This window comes from Amborella trichopoda, chromosome 10 (assembly GCF_054954075.1).
Source record: "Amborella trichopoda isolate Santa Cruz 75 chromosome 10, AtrichopodaSantaCruz75HAP2 v2.0, whole genome shotgun sequence".
Lineage (NCBI taxonomy): Eukaryota > Viridiplantae > Streptophyta > Magnoliopsida > Amborellales > Amborellaceae > Amborella > Amborella trichopoda.
The window spans coordinates 45956783-45982294 of NC_142345.1; the positions used below are offsets into that span (position 1 = coordinate 45956783).

At 40.8% G+C, this 25512-nt stretch overlaps 1 long non-coding RNA gene across 29 annotated transcripts in view; it reads right to left on the minus strand.

Annotated features, from left to right (window-relative positions):
• Positions 1-1346: 1346 nt before the first annotated feature.
• LOC105421675 (uncharacterized) overlaps positions 1347-25512 on the minus strand; it is a 91266-nt gene continuing 67100 nt past the window's right edge. For all 29 annotated transcript variants that reach the window (XR_016042458.1, XR_016042447.1, XR_016042454.1 and 26 more), the window contains one exon: positions 1347-1971. This is a non-coding gene — a long non-coding RNA (uncharacterized LOC105421675). The remainder of the gene's footprint in view (positions 1972-25512) is intronic.

The following is a 25512-nucleotide window of genomic DNA, read 5'->3' on the forward strand; positions in this document are numbered from 1 at the left end:
GTTGGGGTTTGTTTTACAAGGATAGTATATTGAAGGGAAAAAGATGAGAGAAAAATCAGTAGGGGTAAGTTGAGTGAATAGTGCATTCTTGGGGGGTTTTTGTAATTTTCCCTAACATCTTCTTTGGCGGATAATGCGAGGAACCTTTTAATCCCCTATTGGATGGAGTTGAATAACTTTTAATGTCATAAGTAAATTTGGATAAGTTTGAAGTGCTTTTAAAGTCATCACTCATATTGGACATAAAAAATGTTTTTAACGCCTTCACTTTCAATGGATTAATTGGGGATATTTTAATGTTATAACCTTTATTGGATGAAGTCCAGCAACTTCTGTGGCATTAGATATAAACGTGTTTGGGATACTAATAAAGTCAACACCCATATTGGTCATAACGTTGACAGACCTATTAGGGGTGTTTTTATATCTTCACCCTCATTGACGTTCCAACTTTTGTTGGAATGAAGTCCGATAGTTTTCTGTCTTAAGTTCGGGGTGCTTTTAGAGTCTTTATCCGTATTCGATGATTTTGGGGTTCCTTTAAGGTCTATTCCCCTGTTGGACCTAGTTGACGAGCATTTCAGGTCATCGCTTATCTTGAACTGATTGGGTGTGCTTTAAAGGTCTTTACCCATGCCAGACCTATCAGGGGTGTTTTATAGTCTTCATCCATATCAGACTTATATTGGATTGGACATGAGATATGACATTGGTCCACGAGGGTGGTTGTTTGTTTGTTTACGACATTAGGAACTATTGTGGATGAAATCATAGAGGGTTTGGAGAGGAATCGATTGTAGGAAAACCTCCTCTGAAGGGCGTTGGGGATCCTCCGACTCGCTCTGTGCCTATTATCACGGCATCCATCTATTGATCATTGCACAGTCCAGACCAATTGCTCGGATTCCAATTGCCAGTCCCTCCCAGGGTTTGCAGTTGAATAATGCTTCCATCAATTTTGTCTGCCTTAGAGATCATATTAGCAAAGGTGGTGTATTAGATGCCGTGTAGTGATATCTCTTTACGCATGCAGCGAACACACGTTTACACGTATTAGCCTTGGGGCATTGGATATTTTTGATAGATGGTGAGGTCTGTCCCCCTTTGCATGAACTTGTCAACTGTCTAGTCGAGATTCTGGGTACTGGTGAGAATTTTGATGGCTTGAACATCGCGCTCTATCTCATGGAAGCACTTACAGATTTGTTGTTCCATTTCTGCCCGTGCATCGATTGATACATCATATCCGTAACACTGCATCTCATTAGATAACAAAAAAGTTTACAAAGTTAAATAATGAAAAGTTACATACTAATTCCAGAAAGTCAAATGAAAAAGAAAAATGATGCAGCCATCAAATTACATCTGAGATGCATTTAACTGTGATTAGTGGTAAATAAGAAAAAGGAACATGCATGTAGTAACATGGGTTTCCTTCCTATGTGGGAATGGAGTGTTTATGAATATCAGAAGATGAGTTTGGGGTTATTGGCTGAGCTCAATGCGAATGAAATTACACATCCTCCAAAAAGAAACCAATGCTCATCTCTCAGCGCTCTTTGTGCTCATTCACATGAAACCATAAATAGAGTAAATTGCATCCTATGAATATTGTTAGGTCCTATACAATAAATTGGAAATAATGTATATGTATATCATGAGGTTATGATGATAACTGATTCAGTCTCTTCTCAAACTGCTTCACCCAACAGAGTGCTTCCAATGCTTCAGCTTGTCTCCTTGCTCTTTTCAAATTGAGAGCTTTCATTTTCTGTGCTTTCATCTTTTCTTTTTCCTTTCAGATTAGCTCTCTCAAGGCTAGAGTTTTCTTCCCCAGAACTTGAGTTTCCTGGGAAGTCTATTTCCTCCATCTCAGCCTCCAAAACCTTACCTTTCTTCAACTCTTCATCTGCCTCATCAGACTTTCCTTGCCTTCTTAGCCAAAAAGCCTCTCTTTATGCCTTACAATTCCTTTTGAAAAAAAACATCAATATCATGAGTATACATTTGGGTAAAAAAGAATCACCACAAGCATTAATGTCAAAAATAAAAATAAAAATAAAAGGAGTACAGTTAAATGACCTAGTAGACATAGTAGCAGAGCTAGCAATTTGAAAAACGACAATAAAAGGAGCAGAGTTAAATGACCTAGTAAACAAGGATGTGCATGCCTGAGACAACAGAGAAGAGAAAACATCCCAAGCTAATGTCCCCATTAACTAAGCCACTAGCAAAGCTTAGATGTACATCAACATGCTAGTTTGGACCCAAAAAATAGCATAATCAATAACAAATGTGTTAAGTAACTTAAGTTGAATTCTTTTCTCAACACACTCTCACGGCATCACATGCCAAATACAAAACCAAACCTCTCATTTCAATGGTTAGCATGTGTTGAGTAAAAGGCTTCAAATAACATGCTTCAAGATGCCATGCAGGAATGACATAAAAAACCAGTAAGCATCCACATTTTAATTCATTTGCAAAATTGAAATGAAGTATTATCAAATTAAACATTCCTATTTCTAAGTGGAAGTGGCCTTAAAAATATTAGACCATACAATCGAACCAAGAAACCAACTCCCTAGGCATATATTATATATGGCAACCTTGCAAGCACAGTAAGATTGTGGCCTTAAAAATATTAGATCATAGAATCGAACCAAGAAAGCAACTCCCTAGGCATATATTATATATGGCAACCTTGCAAGAACAGCAAGAGTGTAGCATCTGACTAAAAGGTCAATTACTTGGTATGTCGCATTTATCTAAAAAACAACTGCACCAGATGGGTTTATTGAGATTGATAATGTTTGGATGTCATTTATATTAGTGCTATTTTGTACTAGATCAAGTTCTTCTATGTTATGTGGCTGCAACCTATGACACCTACAAATTGGTACAGAATTGAAGATTCTTCAGTTTGCAACAAGTGACAGTCATAGCAGCACCAACAACTACAAACATCAAACAATACCAGGTCTCACAAGCTCCAAAACTGTCTAAAAGGTGACGACTGTTGTAAAATCAGCAGCAAATCGAGCATATCACGGGTTGTATATTGCAGCCAACACAAACGCTCAAGTGAATACACGACTCTAGATACAGTTTGAAACTCTATCAAATAAAGTCTAATGAGGCCTTTATTAACAGGAAATGCAGCAACAATCAAACACAACTCTCAAGCATATAAACTTGAAAAAATATGAGCAAACGGTCATCCCAACACAAGCTCTATCATGCGCATCAAGCTTGACATTCTCTCATGATCATAAGAAGACCACGAGCTCACTGTTGTAACAACACCTATCAAAGAATGCTTCAAAGCAACAGTGCCTAGAAAACTTTAGTAATGCATTGTCATTTGAAAGAAATAGAACACCAAAGGACAATCAACCAGCGAAAGTAAATTTCTTTTGGATTTTTTTAAGGCTGAATTCGACTGATTCGGCCGATTCCCGATTTGAATCGACACGGGATCACCGATTCCCGGGTCGAATCGGCCGATTCCGTGCCGACTCGCCGAGTTTTCAATCCCTGGTAAAAACCATGAAACCACCCAATTGAGCTTTTCTAACCTCTTTCATGAAATCCAAACCATGCCAGGATTGAATTCATTCATAAGAGAAGAAACCATAAACCAATAAACTAGAAACCAGGAACCATTCTAGAGAAAGAGAGTTCACAAATATTAACTCCAAACCATCCCAACATCAGCTTAGAATTCTCATTGTCTCAATTTTCATTAACTCCAAATCAATCGTCTTGGTACTTCAAGAAAATTCTAATTTTTTAAGTTAAATTAATCCATAGAAACCCAATATGTGAATTTATAATAAAAGCACGTCTCAATAAAAATGAAATTAAAGATTCACAACAAGAAGAACCTGCACTTCATAATCTTTGGGGGAAAAAAAAAAGAAACCGAATAAATTATGGAAGAGAAAATGGATAAATGTTGAACAAAATAATGTAGAGGCATGAATCTCCCTATAATACATTTATAAAAAAATAAAAGATGAAATAGGAAGGAAACAACAACATGCAGTGATCTATACAGGGGCATCTGAGATATAAAATAAAATTCGAAATGTTTTAAACTAAATCATTTTGTTTAGAATGAATTGAACCCAATAGAGAAAATAGGAAAAGATAAAAGCTAAATTTACAGCTCCTGAAAAACAAAAATTTCAAAAGCAGTTCATTTTAATTCCAGAAAGACCAGAAATTAATTCTGCAAACACAAAGTTAATGGGTTAACAAACCCCTGATTCACACAGTAAAAATCGCAAAATAAAGCCACAAAAAATTTACAAGAGTACAAAATCAACAGAAATTTCTCAAATCCTGACCAACCAGTAGATGAAAAATCACAAAGACAAGCCACAAAAATGAAATCAGAGAAAGGTTTGTACTTACTCTATCTTTGGGGGTATATTTCTTCAAAAGAAAAAAACCAGCAACAATGTATTAGAGTATTTTTATTTTTATTATTATACATCATTATGAATACGTAATGAGATATGTATATGTATGGGTATATATCTCTCAGGTGTCTTTTGATTATGATAAGATTAGTTAGTAGTTATCCATAACCGTTGGTATTTATCTTCAATTGTTACTGGACGTATATTTATACGGGTCTTGTACAATAAAGAGAGTGTTCTTTGCAGTAATATGAAATTTTCTTCCATGGGGAACTAAGGCCCAAATATACAGAAATGCAGTTTTTTAACACGGTATCAGAGCAGTAGATTTTCTGAGACCAACTGCTGGATCGAACCAGCGACCTAAGGGATTGATCCGCGTCTCTAGAATCCTCTGATCAGAGCTCTACTGCAAGCTCTAACAGCTTAGCAACCCTATTGTGCCATTGCTTCCCAAGCTCCCCATCGTGCCACCCATAAGCCTCATTTCGTTCTCAACAACCAACCCTTTATACAAAAAAAAAAAAAAAAAAAAAAAAAAAAAGAAGAAATTCTCCGCCTCCAAAATTGCCTTCATGTAAAGGCTATCTCTTGCCCATGCAATGACCATCTTTCTAAAACCTATTAGTCCTACTTTTGCACCCCCACCTTGCAGGACAACGACCGTTGGAGTAGATGCAACAAATTTGGCATGGAACGACACCTTCTTTTTTAGGTAGCTCATTAATACCCAAGGAGTTGCGAATTTGGAGGCAGTGCCTACCTTGCAGTTACACTCGATATCACATAATCATCCAGAGCAATCGTAGGATTGATCCGGATTGGAAACTTCCTCTAAATCCACATCTCAAAATGGCCTCTGAAAACGGCCGATCTGCACTCTCTGCCGAGTCCTCTTTTGACTATCTGCCAAGTCGTGCTTTGAGTCTCTACAAGACTCTTTGTATTTTGCAAGACTCTCTGCAAAACAACCTTTGTCTTTGTTTTGGCCTGTGTTATGGACGATGAGTTGCTGAATTTGTCACGGTTCCTTATTGAGTTCTGTTGGCTCTTCCAAGTGCCATTTTGTGTTTGTTCTTCAAGCAAGAGACCACTACTTCCACTGCTTCTATTGGTCAAGCCATGTACGTTAAGACTTAAAGATCCAACTCGTTCGTTTACGTATCTTTTTGTTCATACTCCAACTGCTTTGTGTAAAAGCATCTTGAGTTTGAAGGGAGTATTAGAGTATGTTTATCTTTATTGATATACATCATCATGAATACATAATGAGATATGTATATGTATGGGTATATATCTCTTAGGTGTCTCTTGATTATGATAAGATTAGTTAGTAGTTATCCATAACCGTTGATATTTATCTTTAATTGTTACTGGCCAGATATTTATACGGGTCTTGTATATTCTTGATCAATCAATAAAGAGAGTTCTCTGCAGTAATATGAAATAATCTTCCATGGGGGCCTAAGGCCCAAATATACAGAAATACAGTTTCTTAACACATTGGAGTGGGAAATGCACCTCTGTAGAAGGCGGATTGGTATGGTATTTCTAGCTTGGAGGAGGTGCTTCAATGGCGGGGACGTCCAGGCGGTAGGGCAATGGGTTGGGAAAAAGTTTGTTCAGAAGAAAAGAGAAGAAGATGGCCCGAGTGGTTCAACGGGCAGCGTGGTTCACGAGGCCAAAGCTAGCTCAAGAATTTTCCCAACTCCAACTTTTTTTAGGAATGAATATAAACTAGCTTAGGTGCCTTTGAGATAATTCTAAAGCTCGTTTTGATTTATGAAAGGCATCCCAACAAATGGATGTTCATTTCCAAAAAGCAACGGTTGGTTCGGATTCGATTGTTACGTTGGAAGAAAAAATGGAGAAAGAAACTTTACAACGTTACAAAGAACTTCAAGACATTATAGCTATTCTTGGACCAGATGAATTATCCGAAGAGGATCGTTTAACCGTAACAAGAGCACGAAAAATTATCGCAACCCTTCTTTGTAGCATAGGTATTTACTGGTTCTCCAGGAAAATATGTTGATCTCGCATAAACAATTAGGGGGGTTTCAATTGATCCTTTTCGGAGAATTAGATGGTCTTCCCGAACACCCTTTTTATCTAGCAGGTAACATCGATGAAGCTCACGAAGGCTATTAACTTAGAAGTAGAGAGCAAATTAAAGAAATGACCCTAAATCTTTGTGTACAGACTCCTAATTGAATCATTTGGGATTCAGAAGTGAAATAAATTATTTTATCCACTAATAGTGGCCAAATTGGTGTATTACCAAATCACGTGCCTACTGCAATGGCTGTAGACATAGGTATTTTAAAAAATACGCCTCCACGAGCAATAATGAAATAACAATATTAATAAATGATGAGGAGGTAGTGACATTGATCCGCAAGAAGCTCAACACACTCTTGAAATAGTTGAAGCTAAATTGAGTAGAGCTAAAGGTAAGAGACAAACGATTGAGGCGAATTTAGCTCGTAGACGAGCTAGGACACGAGTGGGAGGCTATCAATGCTATTTCATCCTAGTCGAAGTATCATCAAAATAAAAAAAAAGTGTCGTTTATACACCATTCCATTATGTCAATTGGATATTGTTTGAACACATTTTTCAGCACCTTGGTTCTCGATGCGGAATAAAAGAAAGCAGGTCCATAAAGCCTACAAAACAGTGGAAATTTCGACAGTCTCAGAATGGCCCCAGAATTGGTCAAGACCTTCATCAACACTCCAAAAGGCCACTTGCCAAGTTTTATCGCGAACAAACATGTCTAAGGCAGTGAACACAAAGAAACAATTTCGGGAAAATTGGTCTCTAGCACTCTGAAATGGACGCCGTAACTAGAACTATATTTTTGGTGCGTCAAATTGCTGTGGAACCACCGCCATTGGATCAGACACGGTTGAAAACCGCTATGGGTCAAGTTTCAGCTTAATCGGGTACTCCAGGACAAAGTTTTGGGTAAAATACCGAAAAGGGGTAGGCTGCACACTATTCCCGTGTGGCCACCCTGCACCAAAAACCAATTAAACGTGGCTGTTTTCACAATCATGGGCAGTGACTTTTGGGGCCCATATCTCACTTGTTTCGAGTTGGATCGCGCTCAAATTTTGTGAGTGCGTTCGTCTTGTCAAGACGAGCGTTTTGATATGTGGTACGCCTCATGACGATGCCCGAGTAGGGAGAAAAACTAGAGAGAAGTTGCTGATCGGTGAAGAAAATTTGAGAAAATTCAGCAGTAGCATGCCTCACTCCGGTGGCCAAATCATGACACTCACATACACGATCGACATGAAACCAATTGCATTATGTGCGTAGGGTCCGAGGCCATCTTTGGTCCGAACCCTGTGTACAATGAACGATTGGATTTCACACACAGAGGCGTCGAAGCTGCTGTAACTTTCGACCGTCGGATTTCAAGATTCCGGCCAAAAACTCAAGACGGCGAAATCTTCATCCGGACACGAAATTGAGCTATGTTTGTTGCAATGTGAGCGTGACGGTATGCTCAGTGCGATTCAGCGAATAAAATGAAGCAAACATCAAGGAACAAGCACACTATCGATCCAAAGTTTTCAAGATTCAAGCAAATTTGAAGTCGCATGATCATGGCTCGAAATTGGTATCAAATTGATCGCCATGCGAAGCCCTACAAGAAAACAATTATCTTTCGATCAAACGGGCATCAAAGCAACCTCGGATCAGTCATGGAAGATCACGCAAGTTCTCGAGCAGCAACAGGGATTGTTATGGAATTCCACACATTGTTAGGCAGGGGCAAAACAATCCTTTTGCACCCATTTTTAGAATTTCTTTTAATTCAATTAAATTGAAATTATCTTCAATTTTAGGAAGTTTTTAGGCGTCCACCCATGTTTGGGCCCAATTCTATATAAACATGCAAAGCCAAATTGTAAAAGGGGCTTAGTTTATCCTTCATTGATTCAATAAAGTTTTCAATTCTTGCTTAAGTTCGTGGGTGTATCTTGGAGAGAGAGAGAGAGGAGAGAGAAGAAAATGGCTAGTACCCCTCGGTAAGGTAACTTTCTCTTTCCTCTTTTCTCCTCTCTATCTCTCATTCTCTCTCCTTTTTTCTCATTTCTCTCTCTCCTCTTTTCTCATCTCTCTCTCTCTCTCCTCTTTTCTCATCTCTATCTCTTTCTCTCTCCTCTTTTCTCATCTCTATCTCTCTCTCTCCCCTCTTCTTTCCTGCTTTCATCTTTCTCTTTCCGTCTCTTTATCGTCTGGTCCATCATGTCTCTTCCCGTGCTTTTGTTTCTTCTCTTTCTTCGCCCACAACGAACCTTTGTTAAAACTTTGTCTTCCCTCCCTTCTCCTTCTGACACAGCTGGCGAAGGTCTAGCGTTGCTTGTGTCTCCTCTCTCTTCTTCTTTTGATACAGCTGACGAAGGTCTAGCGCCGCCTGTATCCCCTCTCTCTTCTTCTTTTGACACAACCGGCGAAGGTCTAGTGCCGCCTGTGTCCCCTCTGTTTTCTTCTGACTCAGATAGCGAAGCTTAGTGCCGTCTATGTTCTCTCTCTCCTCTTCTTCTAACACAGCTGGAGAAGGCTTAGCGTCATCTGTGTCCTCTCTCTCTTCTTTGTCTAAACACAGTCGACGACGGCTTAACACCGCCTGTGTCTTCTCATGCCTCTTCTCTCGCCACAGCCGGTGAAGGCTTATCGCCGCCTGTGTCCCCTCTTTCTGTCTCTTCTGTCACAGTGGTGAAAGCACATTGCCGTCTGTGTTCTTTCTCTCTCTTCTCTCTTCATGTCACAGCCGACGGGACACATAGCCAACTAAGCTTTCTCCCCCTCCTCGCATTGCTATCTGTGTCTGTCTTTGCCCCTTCCTTCTATCCTCTCTCACACTCTTCTCCTCCTTTGTTTCTCTCTCTCCTTTCTATCCTCTGCTTCTTTTCTTATCTTCTTATTCTCTCTCTATGATCTCTATTCTTTCTGTTATTCTTTTGTTTGATTAAGAGGGGTCGAGATTAACCTTCCATGGTAGTCTTGTCGTCTAGCCATAATGATGTTCTGCCAATCAAAGTTACTGTGTCCGCTTTATCGCCACGACAAACTAACCATCGTGTTTAGCCAGTCAGTATTGGTACGGTCGTCTAGTAGTAATTATGTTGAGCACGTTTTACTGCCACGCCAAGTCAATTACTTACCGGTTTATTCACTGTGTTGATCTCCCCGCCTGATCAAATTCTTCTCTCCCTCATCTTCTTCTCTCATTCTTCTCTTCCTGTTTTTGAATGTGCACACTCGTGCGCGTTCACGAAAAAGGCTAGGTGAGGTTTGTTGACCCACTTGTCTTATAACATTTACCATATGTATGTGATTGCAGAAAATAGGAGAACACAAGCCAAGGGAGGCGATTCCGAACCAGTTTTACTACTGAGGGGCTTTCTTCGTGATCTAAGAGGGCGCCTACGGGAGCCAGCTCGAGTAAGTCCCGAACCCACCTTAAATTCCTCTCTCATCGGTCGGTCCACTTGCCCTGGTTCTCGAATGAGGTTCCCGAGAGAGCGATCTCAAAAATCTTGGGTCTCCCTGAAACCCGAGACGCGTGCCGCCTGATCATCCGGATCGGGAGGGCGAGATCGAGGCACCTAAACCAGCTTGGCGACTCCATTGGGGACGTACTACCTGTTAGTCGGATCGTACTTGTTTGGCTAGTTTCTCCTTTCTGTTGTTCTGTTTTCACACATCACTTATGGCTGCTGGGTTCTGTAACCCATTCATCCGGATTAGGGATTTTCTTATCCCCGCATTCACGAGTATCCTCAGGGAACAAGTTCCTCCAACTTCGTTCCCAACCCTTCTTTTGAGAAAAGACCCCGGCTCTAGCTCCCAGGTCTTAACCTGGATAAGTGTGAGGAGGGACCTAAAAGTTCGTAACTCCCCATCTCCTCGCTCTGGTGGAACCTCCATCAAGGCACCCTGCATTGGCAGCACATCTGTTGACCCACACAACATGCACCCTGCCATCGGCAAGTCACTTGTCGATCGTATTGCCGAGGTACACCGAAAGGCTGCCCAGTCCCTCTCTGCAAAAGGCAAACAAGTTGCCATTGCTTCTGAGGGTCGCCGCAAGGCTACCCCCCACATTTTACACCACCACGAGTCTCTATCCCTAGTGGCTCAACACATCGAGGCGGAGACCCTGTGGCTTCCACCCCTCGCACACATCATAAGGCTCGTGGGTCACCCATTTGAGTCACACCTCGAGGCAACCCTTATGTCACCTCGAGCCAGCATTCAGGATTAGACCTCCCAAGGCCAGGTTCTCCACACGTTGTTCATATGCATCCCATTGCTCGGGGCAACGCCATCGTTGCGCCAACCCAAGTACACAGGAGACGATCTTCTCGCCCTCCTACTCAGCACACACTAGCGGACGCTGTAAGGGGCAGGCCTCCACCTGTTCTCTTACAGACACTAGCTCGCAGTTCTCAGCCTCCTAAGGCCAGACCACTTGCTTTCATTCCTCTATCACTACCTAAGATAACTCCCAACCATGATTTCTTAGCTTTCATTCCTCTACCGCTGCCTTAAACTCCAACAAATCTCAATCTTACATGTACCTCTTTTTGGTACAGCTCTACCTCCCAACAGAATCCCATAGCAGCTAACTCTAAGCTAGTCACTAAAGAGCTTGTCAAGAAGGTGTGCATACACCAAGGTATGATCAAAAGGTGCAATTTCCCTCTTTCTTTCCCTCTCCAAGTGTCACCTTTTTGCTTACCACTTGGAGGTGGCTTGTTGCCACCTCACCCCTTTTGCTTGCCACTTGGAGGTGGCTTGTTGCCACCTCACCCCTCACCTCTTTTTCTCTTTAAAAAACCCAGCCCTCTCCCTCTCCCTCTCCCTCTCCCTCACGTCTCACTCCTCATCCCTCTCTCTCCTTTCTTCTTTTTGTTTTAATAATGTTTTTCAATTCCATATATCAAAATAACAACTATAACTACTTATGTACAATAGATAAAAACCCACTTGTGGAACCTAGGCATTGACCAAAATACCTCTAACAAAATAGTAAAATGACCAACCTACCCCTATACCCTATTTCCCATTTTGCAAGTCCCTATTCATATAACCAAATTCCCATACAAAATAATAAATACTATAAATAACACCAAAAAGATGATAATCATGGGCCACCCTTTCATTAAATTGAGATACAATGTTAGTTTTCCTTATGAAAATAGTATCCCCCATATATACTCGTAGCAGAACCCTCTGAATCACTGCAATGTGATAAATTTCCAATAATTTTAATTGTTGGTTGTGCATTTATGCCCTGAAAGGGCGAATATTAATGTAAGCGCAGGTAGAAATGAAATTGAAATGAATGAAAATCATCTACTTAGTGACAAACGAAAGAAAGAGCAATTGATCCTCAACCCGGAAAAGTGAAAAGGTGATAAATCCAAGCCAATTGAAATGAATGAAAATCATCTGCTTAGTCACAAACAAAAGAAAGAACAACTGATCCTCAACCACGAAAAATGAAAAGGCCATAAATTCAAGCCAATTTTAAAACAAGTACTATGTACTTCATAGAGCACCTCTCTCTCTCTCTCCCCTTTACTCGACAATTCTCCTTACCAAGAACCTCTCTCTCTCTCTCTACACACGCACGCACACGCGCGCACACACACACAAAACCCGACAAAAGATGAGCCAACAGTTTTATAAAGTTTGATACTACCAGTGCGATCTAGAAAATTTGGAAAGCCATGAGTAGTTTCTAAAGAACTAGCAGAACTAAGACCAGTTCTCACTAACTTGTTACATATTGGAAATTATTGGCCACATAGATAATCACTGCATAGATTCTGGCATCCATCCACCGATAAAGGAAACACACACACTAATTATTTTAATGCTCGTCTACTAGAAATGAGGGCCTCAAAATATTCAAGGAGTTCCTAGTCATTTTGCTAACAGATAAAATGCATCTTTTTACTTCCAAACTATGTTAGAGGGCTTTGCTTTGCTTCTTTTTTCCTGTGATTATTTCCAGAAGTAAAAATCAATATTTCTTTACAAAACCTAAGATATACTTCCAGAAATTAATATTTTTTCAAAATCCATTCCCATTTTCATGAACAATTGGCAAATGATAAAGTCAAATGTTGATATTATGCAAGTTCCACAAGGAAAGCAAAAACTTCTTCTTTTTTTTTATTTACTCTTTTGGATTACTTATAACAAGTGTAAAACCAGAACACTTGTACAGTTAATTAACAAAGAACAGAGTCAAAATTGTACAAAAAAGAAACAAAAGGGACCGCCCTTTAGACCAAGGTTACAAGATTTGTTTGGAAAGCCCCCTCTTTGGTGATAGCAGTTCTACCTATCAGAGAACCTTAGATGTTGAAGAGTAGCTGTTGACTCCAATTGATCAAGACTGATAAAGAAACTAATGTGATACAACCAGATATCCAGGATCTCCAATTTTAACTAAAGCTAATACAGTTGAGGAACTAGTCCAGCAACTCCTAATTGACATGGGTGTAAGCTTTATTCCAATCTAATTTGAGACCAAGCTGGGAAAAATATATTGGTGTCTAGCATGAACACATTCATGTGTGATCAGAGACCCATCGAAGATCTGTCAGTCCTTTGATGAAAGTGCCTTAGTTAGAAGAGAGAACACTATCAAGAACTTCACTTAGTCTAGTGCCAACACTCTAAAGAGAATTTTGTAGGAATGGTTGACCAGGCTAATGTGCCTAAAGTTTTTGAACTCCATTGCTCTTCTTGTCATACGCACAAGGGCGATGAATTGGAATTCATCCCCTTGTGATGATCCCTCTATGAAAGTAGTCTAAGAAAAATGGCAGAACAGCTCAGGCTAAGATACCCAAGAATTGCAGGAACAAATCCACTGGAAACTTGTGTGGCCTGAAGCTTGTCTCGCAGGAGATATTTAATCGCCCTTGTGTATTTCCCAAGATGGAAAAAGGCTGCTCCAGCAACTCGGCCCGCTCCTTTGCCAGAGCATTTAAACTGATATTGCTCAGTCTCAGCCCAGGCCGGGGTTGAGCCGGTACATAATTTCTAAAAGAAATGAGTGACTACTCTCCTGATCTAAGTAGGTGAATTGAACGTAGGAAACTCATTGATAATTTGCAGAATGGAATCAGATATCCTCCAGAAGTTTGCGATCGTATGGAGGAAGGCCCTGTCTTTGTCCCCTTTTTTAGCCATTTGACTTAGATCTCCGAAACCAGAATAACTCTTCTCGCTTATCGATCTTGTTGAACTCCCCCTTAGCCACCAGTCTCCCATTTCTTTCTCCCTGAGATAGGTCTCTAGCTTCCTCAGCAAGATCCAAGCTATCAATTCCTTTAAAAAGATTCTACTTCTTGTGGAGATTACCAAACTGGCAGTAACTCAGCTACTTGAGTGTAACTGTTAACACTTGGATTTCTTTTTTCAGGGGGTGTATATTGCACAAGATGCACAGCAAAGGAGGACCAAGGTATCAGTAATTCGCAATCAGTCAATTTTCTTAGAGCCCAACAGTTAAAGAAACATTCAGTTGCTATAAAATTTTGACCTGTTTCATGCATTACAAAATTATAAATCTATAAAATCACAAGAAGTCCATAATTTGGAAAAACAAGGATCTGCAGTCCTCTTCTCAAAACATGGAATGACCTTATTGTAACGTACATGTTAAGTCCATTAGGCAGGTCTAGAAAATTCCCTTACACTTTTCGCAGAACTACATTAATTCATTTTAGGGATGTTATAAAAACTATTAGTCAGTACGATTGACTACAATGGGCAGCGAGTTTGCAACAACAATAAATAGGATACCACATTAACTAGCGAGACTGGGTAGCAAACGAGATAAGTGTCGTTCCTGAGAAATTTCCATAAATTTTATTCTTCAAAATGAATACTAAAAACATAGATGCCTGTGGCAATATATACCCTTACTCCAGGCTTTAACCGAGCTGAGGGAGGGTCAGGAGACGATGAGGGAAGGGGTGGAAGGGCTGAGGAAGGGAAGGGAGTATGTGAAGGGAGGGAAGGCAGGATGTGACAATTTGGAGTGGCTCAGCAAAAGAAAGAGAAGGAGAATTCAGCATGCCCTGAGCCAAGGTAGGTGGGGGAGGGGATGAGGCATGGTTGAGAAAAGCTGGGTAATGAAGAGAATATGGGCTAAAAGGGAAAATAGGAACCAGGGTGGACAGAAGAGGGGAGATATGTAAGGAAGTGGTGTGACTGGGGGGTGGGGGGCATAAGATGTGTAAGGCCAAGGGTAATGGAGGGTGTAGCTAAAGTGAAGGGTTCAGTTCCTAAAAATGTGGACCAGGTGGGAGTGTAGGAAAAATGAGTGGCAAGTAGAGAGGAGATGAAGTCTGGATCTTGGGGGAGGGGTCCGTGGATTGTACAGCAACGATATCATAGGGTAGTAGAGATCTGTCCATTGATGGAGAAAGAGAGTGAGGATAGGGAGGTTGGGGGTGTTGATCAGGTACAGCCTCCACTGCAGGTTGGAGAGGTAGGAAGGTGAGAGAGATAATGGGAGAGGGGGAAGTGCCAAGGACAGCAAAGGGGGAGAAGAAGGGGAGTTCGAGTCCAGCAGAGTGGACTCCGGTACTGGGTCAGATGGGAGGGTGTGTACGCAGAGGGTGCCGTCAGGAGGAAGAGGGAGGAGCACACACAGGGATCGAATGAACATCTGGAGAAGGAGGAGGGGTAGAGAGATAAGGTTGGGCAGGATCTCGAGGTGAGGTTGATGTCGGCATGTCAACGCCTGGGGGGGGTGGAGGGAGAAGTTGAGGCACCTCGGGAGATGACGGGATCTTGAACTAAGAAAATAGACCCTAGAAGTTAAAAGAAGATATCCTGAGCAATTGCAATAATTGGGTTCATTAATATTCCTGGTATAGTAGAAGCTATTACACATACAATTTACTCAATTCAATGAAATTGTTTGATCTTAAAGGAGATCTTCTATAATTTCGCATGTCAGGAGGTACGAGTTAGTTCAAGTAGAAGGCTCAAAATGGACATAGGATCCAAAAGGACACATTTAGAAATAGTGAGAAAAGATATAGGAACATATGGCCTCACTGAGGGTATGTTCATTGATAAAGAAGATTAGCGGACCCTAAATCCTAAACTCTAAAAACCGTAAACCCCAAAATTGTATAGAACTGGCAACAGACTAGACCAGGACCAGATCGCCGTGTATATAATTGAGCTTGCAACAAAGCAGTCCAGGATCGGATCACCATGTATATATTATAGCTAGCAACAAGCAAGCATGGTCACATGACTTAAGTGGGTTGGCCATGTGCAACATAGACCCAGTACATTGCATGTAGGAGGTGTGAGTTGCTTCATGAAAAGGTTCAAACTGAGCAAGAGGTATGCTAAAAAAGATATGATTGAAAATAGCAAGAAAATATATGAGAAATTATAACCTCAATGAGGGTATCTTCCTTGATAGAATAGAATGGTAGACAAGGATTCGTAAAGCCGACCTTGATAGTTGGGAAAAGCTTGAATGATGATGATGACACACCCATAAAACCCAAGGCTAGAGGCTTTCTAGGGCCTAATAGGTCTGCAAAGTTCTTTGCAAACCTAAAAGTCAAATAATAGAAGCACACTTGTTGCAATGGCTTCGGGACATTATAAAACTTATTAGTTTGTATGGGATATTTGATTTGGCGGGTGTTGGAAAAGAAATGAATCTCTTGTCACTACCAACTTGGTGAGAGATGTACAATGGAGTGCTATGAACAACTAGTGGAGAGATGAGCGAGTTTTCAGTGACAACAGATTTACATCAAGGGCCAGCATTGAGCTCGTAACTCTGTCTTAGTTATGGACAACTTAACTAGGCACCTACAGGATGAGGTACCGTGGTGCATGTTATTCGCATATGACACAATTTTGATTGATGAGACCCGAAACTGTGTCAACACAAAATTAGAACTTTGGAGGGATGCTCTAGAATCCAAAGATTTTAAATTAGTCAGACTAAGGCAGAGAATATGGAATGTAAGTTTTGTAATAATAGGAGTAGAGACGAGGAAGTAGTAAAGATTGATGGTCAGGAAGAACAAAAAAGACCGCACTTTCGATATCTTGGGTCGATAATCCCAAAAAATGGAGAGATTGAAGAAGATGTCGCATATAGATTTAGAGCTAGGTGGGTGAAGTGGAAATGTGCAACTGGAATTTTATGTGTTCGCCGCATACCAATGAAGCTGAAGGGCAAATTTCTATAAGACAACTGTGAGATAAGCTTTGCTCTAAGGGTTGGATTGCTGGGTGGACAAAAAGCAATTTACCCATAGAATGAGTAAAGCAATTTACCTATAGAATGAGTGTAGCAAAAATGAGGATGTTGAGATGGATGAGCGACAAGACAAGAAGATCGAAACGGATCCATCCGAGAAAATTTACGTGTGGTACCAATAAGCAATAAGATAAGAGAGAGTAGACTTAGGTAGGATGGCCATGTGTGGTGCTGACCTAGTACAACACCTGTTATAAGGTGTGAGTTAGTTCAAGTTGAAGGATTGAAAAGGGCTAGGGGTAGGCTCAAAAGGACGTGGTTGAAAGGAGTCCGAAAAGATATGGGGACTTTTGGCCTCACTGAGGGTAGGACCCTCAATAGAGTAGAATGGCGGACCAGGATTCATGTAGTGGACCCCAATTAATTGAGAAAGGCTATGATGATGGCGATGATGAGTGTATATGGGATATTATCGATAAGGAAAAGTACTAAAAAAAATCATTTACTTTAAGGTAAAATTGCTAACCCCCCCCCCCCAGGTCGGATGTTTTCCTTACAATTCCCCTCATTAAAAAATGTCTCTCACCCATTGCCCGAAAGTCTTTTTTTTTTTCCACTCATCCCTCAAGGCTATTTTTTAGCTTTATTAACAACAAAAATACCCTTACTAATGATTTCCACAAAAGTTAAAATAAACATTTATATTTTTCCTTTTTTTATCTCATTTTTCACTTCAGGCCTACTCTCATTCATATTCATATCATCATCATCATCACATCCTTTTCCCAATTAATTGGGTTTGGCTACATGAATACCGGTCCGTCATTCTACTCTATTAAAGGCCATACCCTCAGTGAGGCCATATGTCTTCATATCTTTTCAAACCACTTCCAACTACGTCCTTTTGGACCCACCCCTTGCCATTTTCAATTCTTCCACTTGAACTAAGTCGCACCTCCTAAGATGATTAAATCTTTTGGCTTTGGCCTCAACGACTGTGGAGTCCTCGACTCCGATAAGCAAGGCATAAGAAAGGAGGATCAAGCCTTCAGAATTCCTAAACAAGCCTCCAATGCCTGAGGGGTCGTAATTGCTTAGAGAGCAGCTATCCGTGGCCTCCATAAAGAAGCTCGAGGAATTCTGTGGGTACTTAGGTGCAACAATGCTTGCCAATTTTGGGGAAGATCTGAAAATGAGAAAATGGAGAAGCTTGGGTGATTTAGGGCCCAGAATGTGACAAATGACCTTCGTTTTTCAATAAGAGTTGAGGTAGAGGCTCTCTCCCCTCTGAAGATCCTATTATTTGTCTCAATCCAAATGGTCCAAAGAGTAGATGAGATGGAAGTGCTCCATAGAAGATTTCCTGAATTTTCCAAGGAGTTCTTAGGCATGAGGAGAAGAGGTGAGGGATGGATTGGGGAATGACCCACAGCCAGTTGAATAGAAGAATAAGGTCTCTTCAAAGGACCAAGGCAACCTTGCAATGTAGAAATAGATGCCGATTGGTTTCTTCAGCTATGAGGCACATGGTGCATCTGTTAGGCAAAGGGATACCCCTTTGCTGTAGTTGATCGAGTGTCAAAGACCTTTCATGGAGTGTTATCCAAGTAAAAAGCTGGATTTTGGGGGCAAAAAAGAGCACCAAGCCTTGGTAGCTATAGAGGGAAAGACAGAGAGGGGAGAAGGCAGGAGTATAAGCTTCAGTAAAATGAAGAAACTGTGACGGCACCTGATGAAGAGGGGAATCAGAAAATCTTGTCATTGCTTGTGGGAGAAAAAAATATCGAATTGAGGAAGGCCGAGAGACTCAAAAAATAGTGAAGCTTGTGGTCACCTAAGAGTCTCCTGAAATTTGGGTTCTAGGATCTTGCATTAGGTGGACCAGAAAAGCATGCCACCGAAGAGGAAGGGTCATGAGCTAGACAAAAGAAACTTCCTTGTGAGTTTTTCAATCTAGCGGGTCATGCAGGCTGGTGAAAGGAATCTCCCTTTCCATGAAGCAAGATGCCTCTTGACATTGTCTATAACAGCGCTTCATAATTGGATCTGAGGAAGGCCAATACAAAATGGAAGGCCAAGATAGGATGAGGGCATTGGCTCTACAGCACATCCCCATGAGTTAGGAAGCATTTGACCATGGCTTGGTCAAGGTAGATTTCTGTCATCTTAGTTTTTTCTAGGTTCACCGTAAAACTGCAGCCAACTCGAAGCATTGGAAAAGGAGCAATAAACAACTAACTTCTTAAATAGATGCATCGCAAAAGAGGAAGGTATCATCTACATATTGGAGGTGGGATATCGAGGGACCTGACCTAGCCACTTGGAAACCCGAAATGCGGCCCACGCTGTACACACGAGATAGTGAGGCACTGAACACCTCAGCCACTATGGCAAATAGGAAGGGTGAAAGGGGGTCCCCTTGGCAGAGCCCTCTCAAAACATGAAAGTAACCGTTGGATGTGCCATTAATAAGGTCCGAAAATTGGGGTTTTGAAAAACATCCTTGGATCCATCCCCGCCATAGAGAGCCAAATCGCATTCTGGCCAAAGACTCATCAAGAATTTCCCAGTCCACATGATCATAAGCTTTTTCCCAATGTAATTTGATTACCAAGCTTGGGATTTCTGAACTATAGCAGAAATGGATGCATTCATGTGCTATTTGAGCCCCATCGAGAATCAAGTATTCCTTCACAAAGACCCCTTGGGATGATGAGATCACCCGACCAAGGATATGCTTAAGGCGCGAAGCCAGGCCTTCGAGAGAATTTTGTAAGAGGTATTAAACAAGCTAATGGGTTTGAAGACTTTAAGCTCTTTTGCTCCCTCCTTCTTGGGGATCATGGCAATGAAAGTGGCATTCATCGCCTTATGGATAGTGGCCTGGGAGTGAAATTCAAAAAAGAAAGCCATGATATCAGGCTTAAGGATACCCCAAAAGACTTCGAAGAGGCCTACAGGGGAAGCCGTCAGGGCCGGGGGTCTGGTCTCCAGAGGTCTTTAATGGCCTGGAGTACTTTGTACTCAGAAAAAGGGCTTTCCAAAGAGGTTGCAGATTCTGGAGAAATAGAAGAGAAGGGGAAGCCCACCATTACTGGCCTAGGACCAGAAGGGGAAGAGAAAAGCTTGGAAAAATATGCGACAGCTGCTGCCCAATGAGATTGGGATGGTCAACAATCTGGTCCCCCACCTTGAACTGGGTAATAGAGTTCTCTCTTCTTCAGCAGTTGGCTATCCTTTGGAAGTAAGCTGTATATTGGTCGCCGAGCTTGAGCCATTTGACTTTGGCTTGCTGAGCCTAATAAATTTCTTCTTTCTTTAAGAGGCACAGGTAATCATGTTTGTGGATGGATCGAGAATCCAGATCAGAAGGGGAGAGAGGTCTAAGTTCTTCAATGGAGTCCCATTGTTGAATAGGCCTCAAAAGGGAGTCGTTTTGGTATTTGCAAGTTTCGAAGGAGCTGTGAACTCCATTATTTCAGAAATCTTTGAGCATTTGAAGCTTTTTCTGCAAGATAAACCCCCCCCACCCCCCCCCTCTCCCCTTCACGAGGGAGGAGGACTCCCATTGGTTATGGATAAGAGAGGGGAAGCCCGGCTCTTGGAGCCAAGACAGCTCAAAGCAAAAAAGCTTAGTCCCTCGAGGAAGGGCCTGGGTTTCCAGAAGGATAGGTCGAGTGGGTGCCAGGAACTCGTGATCCCACTCGAGAGGAGTTAGAAATCTATCTAATTTTGACAGGCGTGGATTAGCTGAGTGACTTGACCAACTGAACTCCGCACCTTCGAACATGATGTCTACAAGACTGTTATGAGCTAAGAAATCAGAGAATTGTACCATTGAAAGGGTAGTTTTGTTGTGGGAATTACGATCGTGGGACCATCTGGTGATATTAAAATCACCTCCTATGCACCACTTGAAGAAGGGAGGGTCATCAAAGACTGTACCTCTCTCAAAACGGCCAAGTTTTCTCGTTGTCTTCTTATGGTCCATAGAGCACAAGGATCTTCCAATGGAGGAAATTTGTGATCCTAGCTAGGGTCACTGTGACAGAGAACTTGCCAATGTGAGAGGTAACTAGGGTGTGTTGAGATGGGTACCAGAGGACCCAGATACCGCCAGAAAGTCCTATTACATCCAGAGCTAACCACTGGTATGGGAAATCCCCAAATATTTTGAATTTGGGAGAGAGAGAGAGAGAAGGAAACTTGGTTTCCACCAAACCAAAAAGAGACAGAGAGTACTGTGAAACAAATTGACGAGCATTTTGCCGTTTTCCTAGGTCGTCCAAACGCCTTATATTCCAAATAAGGATTTTCATAGCACAGCTAAGGGGCAGATGACACTCTTGGTCAAGCGACGAGAATGCTGAGCAGCCGAGGAAATGGAGAGGACCTTAGCTGAGGTTCTCTTCTCTCGTACCTTACTTTGAAAGAGTTTGGATAGCTCTTAGGATGCTCTCGAATTGGTGGCAGGAACCTTACCTTTGACATTCTGTCTTAAACTAGCGTCTAGATTCGCTATCAGCTTTGATGAAGGCTTCATGTGGGTTGTTGAACAGGAAGCCCATCACTAAAAGGATCTTGTGAGGATTGCCTTGGGCTTGGTCGATTGCGTCCACAGAGCTAGAGTTCATAGAGACCGGTGAAGAAGATTTGGAGGAATAAGAGGAAGAGGGGTTATCAAAGGGGAGGGAAAGATGCGTGGGTGAGGAAGAAGGATGATTGTCACTGAGATTGTACAGTAGCAGAGAGGGTAGGGGGCCTTCAATTGGGAAAATGTGAAAAATATGATAGCCAGGGGGGAGTAGGAGGGTGAGGTGGAATTAAGGTTGAAGAGGTAGGCTGAAGGGTGGAATAGATGGCTAAGGATGGGCTTGATTGAGGGCTTGGGCATGAAGCCATTTGGTAAATAGTTTGGATAGGAGTCAACATCAATGCTTGCTTAAGCTAGTTAAGAGTTATTATGGAATTATTTATTTTATCAAGGGCAAAAATGCTATCACAAATTTTGTTTTAATCAGGACTTCTTTTTTTTCAATTAGAATTAGGATTCCTTGGAATTTAAGTAAGATCTTTTATTATAAATAGCAGTCATATTCAGGGTTTTGCTTTCAGACTTAGATATCATTTTGTTTAAAATCCTGGTTTTACCAAAGAGCTAGAAGCTTGGATTGTAAGCTTCCTGTTATTTCAATCAATTAGATCCTTGATGGCGGTTAGAGAGGTCAGGTTCATGGTTGACGTGGTGACAAAGTTACACGTGAGGGAATAAAATGATCTAATGAGAATTGAGGAAGTGGTATATAAGGGATATAAAAAAGGTCAAGTCAAAGGAGAGCTGAGGATTTGGTGGACGAGGTGAAACCAAATCGCTCTGAATGATGTTTGGTCGTTAATGACAAAGGCAGTTTGTATCCAATTGCAGTTATAATTCACCTCATAACCAGAGGAGAGTTAATCTCATTGTGCGAGCATAATTTTTTTTGCGGTCTTAAATAGACAAACAATAGAGAAACCCTAATCTCATCAAATTATCACTGCACTTAGCAACTTGCTGCTGAACTGAGGCAATTTCAACGAGTATAAACGGCTAAAATTGGGCAATTCTAGCATGTTTAAGTGCCTGAATCAAGCACATCACAATTACTCCATCAAACATACAACGACCATGTCCTTGAGTTGTTCTCATAACAGTTTACGTGCTCGTCAGTTTATTACAAAGCCCCAATTGTAATGCATAGTGGTGCAAAACCGCCACCCAGAAAGGAGAGATCCGAGACCAATTAAACAACAACAATCCGTCGACCATGCCAGACGATCAACAAGAGGAAAACATCCTAGATCACCATCAAGAAAGGTAAAGGAACAAGGGCCTTTCCAGCCCTAACCACATCACTACTCGAAGTAAGGCTGCACCTCTACACAAAGTAGGGGTTTTCTCTACTACACCAAAGTAGGAGGGAATGTTTTCCAATTCCATAAATCAAAATAACATCAATAGCTGCTTATGTACAGTACATTTAAACCCACTTGTGGACCCTAGATATTGACCAAAATACCTCTAACAAAATAGTAAAATGACCGACCTACCCTTATACCCTATTCCCCATACAATTAAATCAGCATGCGTGAAACCTAGTTCCCCTTTTGCAAGTCCCCATTCATATAACCAAATTCTCATGCAAAATAATAAATACCATAGATAACCCAAAATAGATGATAATCATGGGCTACCCTTGCATTAAATTGAGATACAATATCAGTTTTCCTTATGAAAATAGTATCCCCCATATAACTAAAGTTCGTAGCAAAACCTTCTAAATCAATCCAATGTGAAAAATATCCAATAATTTTAACAGTTGGTTGTGCATTTATGCCAAGGAAGGGCGAATGTTATTGCAAGCGCTGGTAGAAATGAAATTGAAATGAACGAAATTCATCTACTTAGTCACAAAAGGAAAGAGGAATTGATCCTCAACCAAGAAAAATGAAAAGGCGATAAATCCAAGACAATTGAAATGCATGAAAATCATCTACTTAGTCACAAACAAAAGAAAGAACAACTGATCATCAACCAGGAAAAATGAAAAGGCAATAAATCCAAGCCAATTTTACAAACAAGTACTACGTACTAGGCCTCTTTATTTTGTGCATTCGTCTGTTGCAAGGCCTTTTACATTTTGACAAGCGTTACTATTAAGGGAGTTTTGAAAAAAAAAATACACTATATTTTTCTTAGATACTAATTAACTTGGGAAAGTGTGTGCACCTCTATCCTCATACCATCAATTCAAGACAACTAAATTTGATATGTATAAATTCCAAAGGATAATTCTGATTCAAATTAAATCTCCCAAAAGATGACCTATGTAAACTAAAATTTCTAACTTACCGGACTCGACTTTAGTTCCTAACCAGCAAATGTATTCCACCCATCACTTCTCCCTTTCCCTAAAATCTCTCAAGGACTCGTCCTTTCAATCTCTCTTTCCTCCCTCTCTCTCTCTCTCTCTCATCTCTAAATATAATTAGAGTCCTATAGAAATCGGCTTCAACCTAAGTCTCACCTACTCTCTTCTATATTTTGTATCTTAGAGATTGATTCTGTCTCCCCTTTCCTAAACCTAACCCCAAAAGAAGAACCTCTCATCTCACAAGTTTATCTATGCTATTACCAAGATTCTCTCTCTAAAGATAGCATTTTTTTGGCAAACTCCTATGAAAACATAGTTATACATAAATTCTCTCCCATTCTGCTTCATCCCCTTACCAAGATCCTCTCTCTCTCTCTCTCTCCCCCCTTTTCTCAACAATTCCCCTTATTAAGATCCTCTCTCTCCCTACACACGCACGCACACACACACACACACAAAACCCAACAAAAACAGTGGTAAGATAGGGGTAACTACAGATGAGCCATCAGTTTTATAAAGTTTGATACTACTACTGTAATCTAGAAAATTTGGAAATCCATTGGTAGTTTCTAAAGAACCAGCAGAACTAAGATCAGCTCTCAATAACTTGTTAAATGCATTTTTTAGAGGGTAAATACAATGGCAGATGAGTTGGCTAACTCGGAACCAGACGCATCCAGGGATAGCTCATAGCTCTATGAAGCCATAGTTTGTAGCCATTTTTTCTCCATGGAGAAGCATTCCTTATAGTCTAGTATCTCTATTGAAGAAAGACCAATAAATGGCAGAGGCTTGTGAATTTTAAAAGGTACAACCCCTGAAAATTCACAGAGATGTTGTCAGTCCTAAAACTTAAACAAATACTACTCTAAAATTGATAGATATCACCCTTATGAGGTCTGATTTGGATAAGCAACAAGGAAGAATAAAGGTTTCATCTCTCATCTCAGCAAATAACATATCCACATAGAACCAATGAGCCCTATATTTGTATAAGTTCATACGTTGATGCTCTGTTTCTCATTGCATGCCACAAAAGACTTATAAAAGGGAATATTTCCTAAGGTAAATATGCATTATTGAGAAAAGTTTCATTTATCACCTAGTTTTATATTTCATCTTCTTCCAAAGGACTCGCTATTTTTACTTTAAACCCCCTTGTTCAAGATGATAAGCCTTTTAATACAATATTGATGTCTATCAACATGGCACACTCATGCACACGCACATAATCCTACACATCCAATGGCAAGAAATGTTCATAAGTCACATGGTTTGGTCCAACAATATGATGGTTAGTGCATTATAATATTGAAGCATGCAAACTATCAATTCAGTTTAAAACATTAAATATTAACTGCAACTGCAGTTCATCTTCGTTCAGAGGGAAAGCAAGGAGACGAAAACAGACCCCAATATTATAACTGCAACTGCAGTTCATCTTCAGTGTAGATTTTGATGCTTAGGGAAGCTGCCTGTGTTGCATTTTACTAGACATTTACCAACATATGAGTACCTGAGAAAAACCAAAGGCGTGAGTTGGGGCAACGGTGAAGGGGTCTTGGGCGATAATGGAATGGGCGAAGAATAGGGTACTGAGAGACTCGGGTACACTGTCTAAAAGAAAATGAAGATTTGGGGTAGAGGATTACCATCAGGACTTCTGTTTATTTAATTAGAATTAGGATTCCTTGGAATTTAAGTAAGATATTTTATTATAAATAGCAGTCGTATTCATTGTTTTGCTTTCAGATTTAGATACCATTTTGTTTAAAATCCTAGTTTCACCAGAGACCTAGAAGCTTGGATTGTAAGCTTCCTGTTATTTCAATCAATTAGATCTTTGATTTCTCTATTCCTCTTTTTTCTTTCCACCAAA